At 42.8% G+C, this 7,901-nt stretch overlaps 1 pseudogene; it reads left to right on the forward strand.

Annotated features, from left to right (window-relative positions):
- Positions 1-7,003: 7,003 nt before the first annotated feature.
- On the forward strand, positions 7,004-7,835 carry LOC105979947 (annotated as a pseudogene).
- The last annotated feature ends 66 nt before the right edge of the window (positions 7,836-7,901 follow it).

The raw sequence follows: 7,901 nt of genomic DNA on the forward strand, positions 1-7,901 counted from the left end.
GAGCCCTCAATAAAATGAATTAAATAAAAAAGAATAATGAGAGTAACAAAAGTACAAATGTACAAATGTGCTTTATACAATTGATGTATGTATGGATTTTGATGAGTTCTATGAGCCCCCAATGAAAAAAAACCCCACATTTTCTTTCTACTTGAACCCTTGGTATCAGCTCATTCCCCACCGCCTCCACCCTCATGAACCCTCTATAATTTATTTAAAAAAATCTATGTCTTAAACAAACTTCTGTCTCTCTTCACTCACTTTTCTACTGTACATTCCCCGGGGAGAGGTATATATGTAGATCATTGTGATCAGTTCCCCTTCTCTGCCCCCAACTTCCCCTTCCCGTTCTGGATTCATTATGCTCATTATTGGTCCTGAGGGGTTTATCTGTCATGGATTCCCCATATTGTTAGCTCTTATCTGTACCAGTGTTACATTCCCTGCTATAGCTGGATTTGTAAGACCGAATTGGGGTCAGGATAGCAGGTGGTGGGAGTGGGGTTGGGGAGGAACTATTAAAGAACTAGAGGAAAGTTGTTTCATCGGTGCTTGTGTTAGTCTGGGTACATTAGAGAAACAAATCACAGAAAATTCATATGTATAAGGGAGAGTTTTATATGTAGGGTAAGTATACATCAAGAAAACATCCGAACCCAGTGATGCCCAAGCCCACAAGTCCAACATTAGCCCATATGTCCAATACCAATCCACAAAGTTCTCCTCTATCTCATAAAACACACGCAATGACACCAACTGCAGAAGGAAAGTTGAATCAGTGAGAGTGTAAGCATCTCAGCACTAGCAGGGGTCTCCACACAGCTGCTCCAGCACCCAGGGATGCATCAGGGTAGATCCATGTGGCTAGCAGGCAGTGAGCCTTGCCAGTTGAAGCAGGCAATTGGCTAAGGCAGCTGCACCCTGGTCCGAATATCAGAAAGCTAGAGACCCAAGAACTAGAAAGTTGTCTCACTGAGCCATTTATCTCTCTGGCCTTCAATTAACCCTACATGTATTTATTGGCCAAGTTGACACAATAAACGTTAACTCTCTCAGTGCTATACTGTACCCTGACTGGCTCATCTCTTCCTTGACCCTTCTGTAAGGGGATGTCCAATGGCCTACATATTGACTTTGGGTCTCTACTCCGCCCTGCCCCTCATTCACATCAATAAGATTTTTTGCTCTGGTTCTTCGATGCCTGATACCTGATCCTGTCGACACCCCATGATCACACAGGCTGGTGTACTTCTTCCATGTGGTCCTTGTTGCTTCTCAGCTAGATGGCTGCTTGCTTAGCTTCAAGCCTTTAAGACCTCAGATGCTATATCTTTTGATAGCTGGCACCATCGGCTATCTTCACCCATTTTGTCTTCATCAATCTTATCAGGAAGGTGAGCATCATAGAATCCCAGGTAATTAGAACAAAGTGTTCTTGCATTGAGGGAGCCTTTGAGTAGAGGCCTAATGTCTGTCTGCTATCTTAATACTTAGCATATAAATATGTGTACATAGATCTAGTTTCCTATTTTTATATATAAATATATTTACATATGTGCATGCCTGTATTTGGACCTCTATAAATATCCTTTGCCTCCTAGTTCTTTCCTCTATTTCCTTTTACTTTCCTCTTGTCCCACTATGTTTGGCCTTCATTCGAGTTTCAGTAATTCCTCTCAGCTACATTGCCCTTTATCAAGCTCCACCAGGCATCCTAAGCCCTCCTTGCCATCGATTTCAGATAACTTGTTCCCTTGTCCCTGGGTTTGTTGGCACCCCTCTTCCTTTCCCCTGCCTCCCCGTCTCTCCCCTGCAAACCATAGGTCCCATTGTTTCCTCCTCCGGATTGTTTATCCCGCCTATCTTATCTAGATAGATATGCAGGGACAATAATAAGCACAAAAACAAGACAGATCAAAACAAAACAGCAAAATAATACAAAGCAACAACTAAAAACCAACGACAAAAAAAAAAAAAAAGAAAGAAAAGCCTATAAATAGTTGCAGGTCTGTTTGTTGACCTTTAGGAGTATTTTCTGGTCGAATATGACGGGATGCCATGCCCTGGTCCCAAAGTCTATTTTTGGTATTCCATTGGGACTTCATTGCTTTCCCCCCCTTGCTGCTCTGAGGCAAGCCCTTAGCATTTTGCCCTGGTGTGGTGAGATCAAATCGGGCACGGTTCCCGCACTGCAAGTTGACCTCTTCTTGACCCCTCTTGAATTTCCACTAGGTTTAAATATTTCTTGTTTGTTTCTCAACATAAGTGTTTGCTCTATCTTATTTTAATATTTTATTAATTAAATACATTATAACTGATATTTGATTTAATAAATGTTAATATTAAAATAGTTTTCTATTAACATTTAATCTTTCTATTTTTCTGGTTTTTTTATTGTTTCTGTTATGTCCCCCAGTTTAAGAAGCACAGAAAGAGCGGATGTATAGAGAGCAACAACTGATGTAACAGCTTATTGGGGATGAGGGGAGGTCGAGGAGAAAAAGGGAGCAAATAATCAATAGAGGGGGAAAGGGCACTTGAGCTGATTGTGATAATGTATAAAGAACTCTCTTAGAAAGCGACTTAACTATGGAAGTTTATGATATGTGAACTTTAAATCAATAAAACTATTGAAAAAAACGTGTAACTGAAATCTATACTTTTTTCCTGAGGAGTGGGCTACCTATCTCATTGCCAACTAGTTATTTCCACCAGTTGCCAGTTCATCCACTCTCTTAACACAGGATGTGTCTACTGTGCTACACAGGGTGTTTGATAGCTGAGTTTTCAGATGTTGGTCACCTGGGCTTTCCAGCAATGCACCTCTAGGTGAACTTGAGCAGCCAACAGGAATAATATACCTCATAAGGCAGCGGTTCTCAATCTGTGGCTCTCGACCCCTTTGGAGGTTGAATGACCCTTTCACAGGGGTCGCCCCATTCATAACAATAGCAAAATTACAGTTATGAAGTAGCAACAAAAATAATTTTATGGTTTGGGGGTCACCACAACATGAGGAACTGTATTAAGGGGTCTTGGCATTAGGAAGGTTGAGAACCACGGCTATAAGGCCTTTAAACTTAACATATACAAAGTTAAACATATAATCTCTCTGGTCTCTCAATCCTTCTAGCTCCTTCTCCTGGATCTGCTATATAAATTGGATCATGCAACTCCCTTAGATTTTTTAGTTTTGTTTTGCATTTGAGCTAGAAATTTAAAAGATTATTTTCTTCCTCATCACGTATACTTTGTATTCCCAAGTCGTCCTCTCTTTCCTGCGCTAACCAGAATTGCCTTCTTTAATTGTCCCCCATTTCTTGAGCTCCTTAAGTGGCCACTCATGATGGACAGGTGAAAGTTTGAAAGCCTTAGTTTCGCACACAACCCTCCCCATGCCCATTCCTTGGTTTTCCTTAACCCTGTAGCCGACACTGCAATTGTGAGCCAGTGATCAGATTCCAACTCACAGAGAGTCTTCAGTCAGGACAGGAGCAGACCACCGGAGCAACACAACCTTTTGATTATCATCCCAGTGCTTAACCACTGCAGGGCTCACTCACAAGAAGCCACACTTGCATGAAGTAGAGTGGCTTTTTATTTTGGATATATTATAATACTCTCTTCTGCATTCAACTACAAATCCCTACACAGTAAGTACCATGCTTTGAATGTCTGGGTGAATTTTCCAAAGCCTAATAGGGTGGCATGGACATACGTACACAGAGCCATTGTGTTTACCACTATGCCCCGCTTATTTGTTACATAATGATGCAACAAGAGGTGGAAGACAAGGATACGCATTCTGGTTATCTCTGCCACTCACTAGCTGTGTGACCTGGGGCAAAGCACATAGGGCTTTCTTTTAGGCTTCAGTTTCTTTTTATTTAATCGTTTTTTTAGTGGCTCATACAACTCTTTTTTTTTTTTTTTTAGGAGTGTGCAGGCTTGACTTGTTTTGTTTTTTTAAATCATTTTATTAGGGGCTCATACAACTCTTAACCCAATCCATACACACATCAATTGTGTAAATCACATTTGTACATTCATTGCCCTCATCATTCTCAAAACATTTTCTCTCCACTTAAACCCCCAGCATTAGGTCCTCATTTATCCCTTCCCTTGCCACTACCCCCTCCCTAATGAGCCCTTAATAATATATAAATTATTATTCTGTCATATCCTGCCCTATCCGACATCTCCCTTCACCCACTCTTCTGTTGTCCATCCCCCAGGGAGGAGGTCACATATAGTTCCTTGTAATCAGTTCCCTCTTTCTAACCCACTCTCCCTCTACCCTCCCAGTATCGCCACTCACACCACTGGTCCTGAAGGGAACATCTGCCCTGAATTCCCTGTGTTTCCAGTTCCTATCTGTACCAGCGTTCATCCTCTGGTCTAGCCAAACTTGCAAGGTAGAATTGAGATCATGATAGTGGGGGCGGGGAAGAAGCATTTAGGAACCAAACGAAAGTTGTATTTTGCATTGTTGCTACATCGCACCCTGACTGGCTCTTCTCCTCCCCGAGACCCCTCTGCAAGGGGATCTCCAGTGGCCTACACATGGGCTTTGGGTCTCCACTCCGCACTCCCCCCATCATTCACTATGGTAAGAATTTTTGTTCTGATGATGCCTTATACCTGATCCCTTCGACACCTCGTGATTGCATAGGCTGGTGTGTTTCTTCCATGTATGCTTTGTTGCTTCTGAGCTTGATGGCAGCTTGTTTACCTTCATAGGCTTCAGTTTCTTTACCTGTAAAATAAACTCCCAAACCAAACTCACTGCCATAGGATCCATTTGAACTCATAGCAATCCTCTAGCACCAAGTGAACAGCCTCTTTGGGACTCTGAGGTTGTAAATCTCGACAAGAGGAGACAGCTTTATCTTTCTCTCAGGGAGCCTCTGGTGATTGAATCGCTGACCTTGCAATTAGTCATCTGTGAGTTGGAATCTACTGTCAGCTACAGAGACAAAGGGAACCAAGTAATGGGGATGGGGGCGGGGGGGGGACTGTAACATTATAGCTAGACACTAGAGGGCAGTGTTGCCTAAAGTTTTCGAAGAAGCCATTCTAAGCGACCCTTTAACAAATATTGATGGTGGTGAGGGAATGCAGCTTGCCTGTTTAATGGGATGTTTCCCCTGTGCTTTAGAGTCCATCCAGGCCATTATGTCTTTAGGTCGGATGTGCCTGAAGCATTTCATAAAGGGAGATGCAAGTGGATGGTTTGATTAACTCATAATCCCCACAGAGAGGACACTAAATTTATTTTCCCAACTTTTGTCCAGGGTCACGTAAGGATGTTCAACTAAAATCCTTTGGGCTTCAATGAGTTCTTCTTATCATACCATGAGGGAAACAGCATAACAGATTGATGGGATATAGAGGAAAATATGAATTGCTAATATTTTATCCTGTTTTACTATTGGCTGAAAATGTTCACTTCACTTTTTTTTCCCTTGCAGAATTTTCTGAGTTCTGGCTTTATCCTCTGGGTGGTGGGAAAAGAACTTGCTAATAGGGATTTTGATAGTGAATCAAAGATGGATCAAGGATATATTCATATTTTACCAAAACTCCAAACCAACCTTGCTGCCATCAAGTCTATGCCAACTCGGAGCGACTCTATGAGACTGGGTAGAACTGTCCCCGCTGAGTTTCCTAGACTGTAACTGTTTGAGGAAGTGTCCTTGGTTCCAAACTGCTGGCTTGGCAGTTAGCAGCTCAACCCATTACCACGATGCCACCAGAGCTCTCATTTTGTCAAGGAACTCTCCCTCTCCCTGTTTTCCTTCAAGTGACCTTACAAGCGTTCATTTAGGAGCGATTACTGACCATTAGTGGGAAAGCCCAAAACAACATGGCTTGCTGCACTGAAATCCACTCGCTGTTTATATTTCCAAAGAATGTGCTTAATTATTTTTAAAGTAATTTTATATTGTGATTCTGGTGAAATTTTACACAGTAAGTTAGGTTTTTTTCCTGACAATTCCACAGATATTAATGAATGTGAGTTATATAAATTCGTATAGCCCTTCCAGCCATAATCCCTTATGTGATATATCATAATTCTGTAATATTTAATAATTCTATATTTCTCACGCCTGTGGCTATGGTCCAGTTTTGGAGGGCATTATCTGCTAACAAACAGGAGTGGGATGAGATTGAGTTCTGACCTTTGTAGAATCAGACCCTCGATCTGTTTAGTGGTTATTAGTTACTGTTACTGATAATTGATGTAAGGAACTATATTCTAAAGCTGAGAGGAAAAAGAAAACTGTTTTTGGAGCAGTCTGGGGGTAAAAAACCTGGCTGATTACGATTAGTAGGAAGAACTGGGAACATTTTGCCAGAGGCCCCAAGCCTTATGTGAATAAATAAGATACTGTCTGGGTGGAGGTTTTAGATTACTACATTTGGGTGAAATTTGATTGCACAATGTAACTTCCACCAAATGACCTTTCCCTGCATGACTTTGGTAAGATCAGGATCTTACCAGATAGGATTCGTCTGCAATGCCATCCTGTGGCAAATACAAAACTCCACCGTGAAGCAGGAGGGGTGAGGTCATTACCAGCAAGAGCCAAGGGTGGGGTGAGTCCTCTGGACCCAGTATCTGGCTTATCCCTGCCTGACCTTTGGACTTTGGACTGAACAGTTCCCACCATCGCATGTCCTTGAACATTCATGATTTCTGTGGGACGCTGCAGGGACACTCGGAACCCAGAGATGTGAGGGGATGCACCCAAGGGAGGAGTGAGGGGGTGAAATGGAGCAGACAGTTATCTCACAAGAGTTGGACTTTGGGCTGGTTTTTTTTTTTTTTTTTCAATTTCCAACTTCTGGGAGCTAGCTGGGTATCAATCCTCATGAAAGAAGTTATTACCACAAATGACATTTGTTGCATGGTCTGCCTCAACAGGCTTTCCTGGTGCTGTGGCTGTTTACCTCCCAGTACTGGAGTTCCCCAGTTTTTCCTAAGTGTGTGTGTGTGTAGGGGGGGGAGGTTACTCACGGTCTGTGTGGTCATGAGCGATCCAACCACCAAGCGTTCCAGAGGCTTTGGGTGTGTCCCTTACTCTAATGTGGAGGAGGGGGACCCGGGCAGGAACGCAAGGCCACACAGGGTGGATGGAAGTGTCGTGGAACCAAAGAGGGCTTGCAAGAACACTCTCAAAGACCAGGTGCCCATGGACTGGTGGATGAGAGTTATGTCTGCGGCATCAAAGAAGACAATGATGATTTTGAGCAATAGGGGAAAATTGAAGTTGCTGAAATTGTGACTGATTGAGCAGAGGCAAGAAGTGGGGCTTTGCTTTTGTAACTTTTGATGAGCATGACTTCATCGATAAGATTGTCATTCAGAAATACCATACTGTGAATGGCCATGACTCTGGAGTAAAGGAAGTTCTGTCGAAGCAAGAGATGACCAGAGTCTTTTCCAGCCAAAGAGGCCAAAGTGGTTCTGGAAACTTCAGTGGTGGTCAAGGAGGTGGTTTCGGTGGGAATGACAATTTTGGTCGGGGCAGAAACTTTAGTGGACGTGTTGGCTTTGGTGGCCACCATAACCATGGTGGATGTGCAGGTAGCGGGGATGGTTATAACGATTTGGTAATGATGGAAGGAATTTTGGAGGTTGAGGAATCTACAATAATTTTGACGATTACAACAATCAGTCTTCAAATTTTGGACCTAGAAAGGGAGGAAACTTTGGAGGCAGAAGCTCTGGCCTGTGTGGAGGTCAATATTTTGCCAAACCATGAAACCAAGGTGGCTCTGGTTATGGTTGCAGCAATAGCAGTAGCTCTGGCAGTGGCAGGAAATTTTAATGACTGCCAGGAAACACAGCTTAGCAGGAGAGGAGAGCCAGAGAAGTGACAGGTTACAACAGGTTT

This window comes from Echinops telfairi, unplaced genomic scaffold (assembly GCF_000313985.2).
Source record: "Echinops telfairi isolate 266 unplaced genomic scaffold, ASM31398v2 ScPeMD7_105;HRSCAF=385, whole genome shotgun sequence".
Taxonomy (NCBI): Eukaryota; Metazoa; Chordata; class Mammalia; order Afrosoricida; family Tenrecidae; genus Echinops; species Echinops telfairi.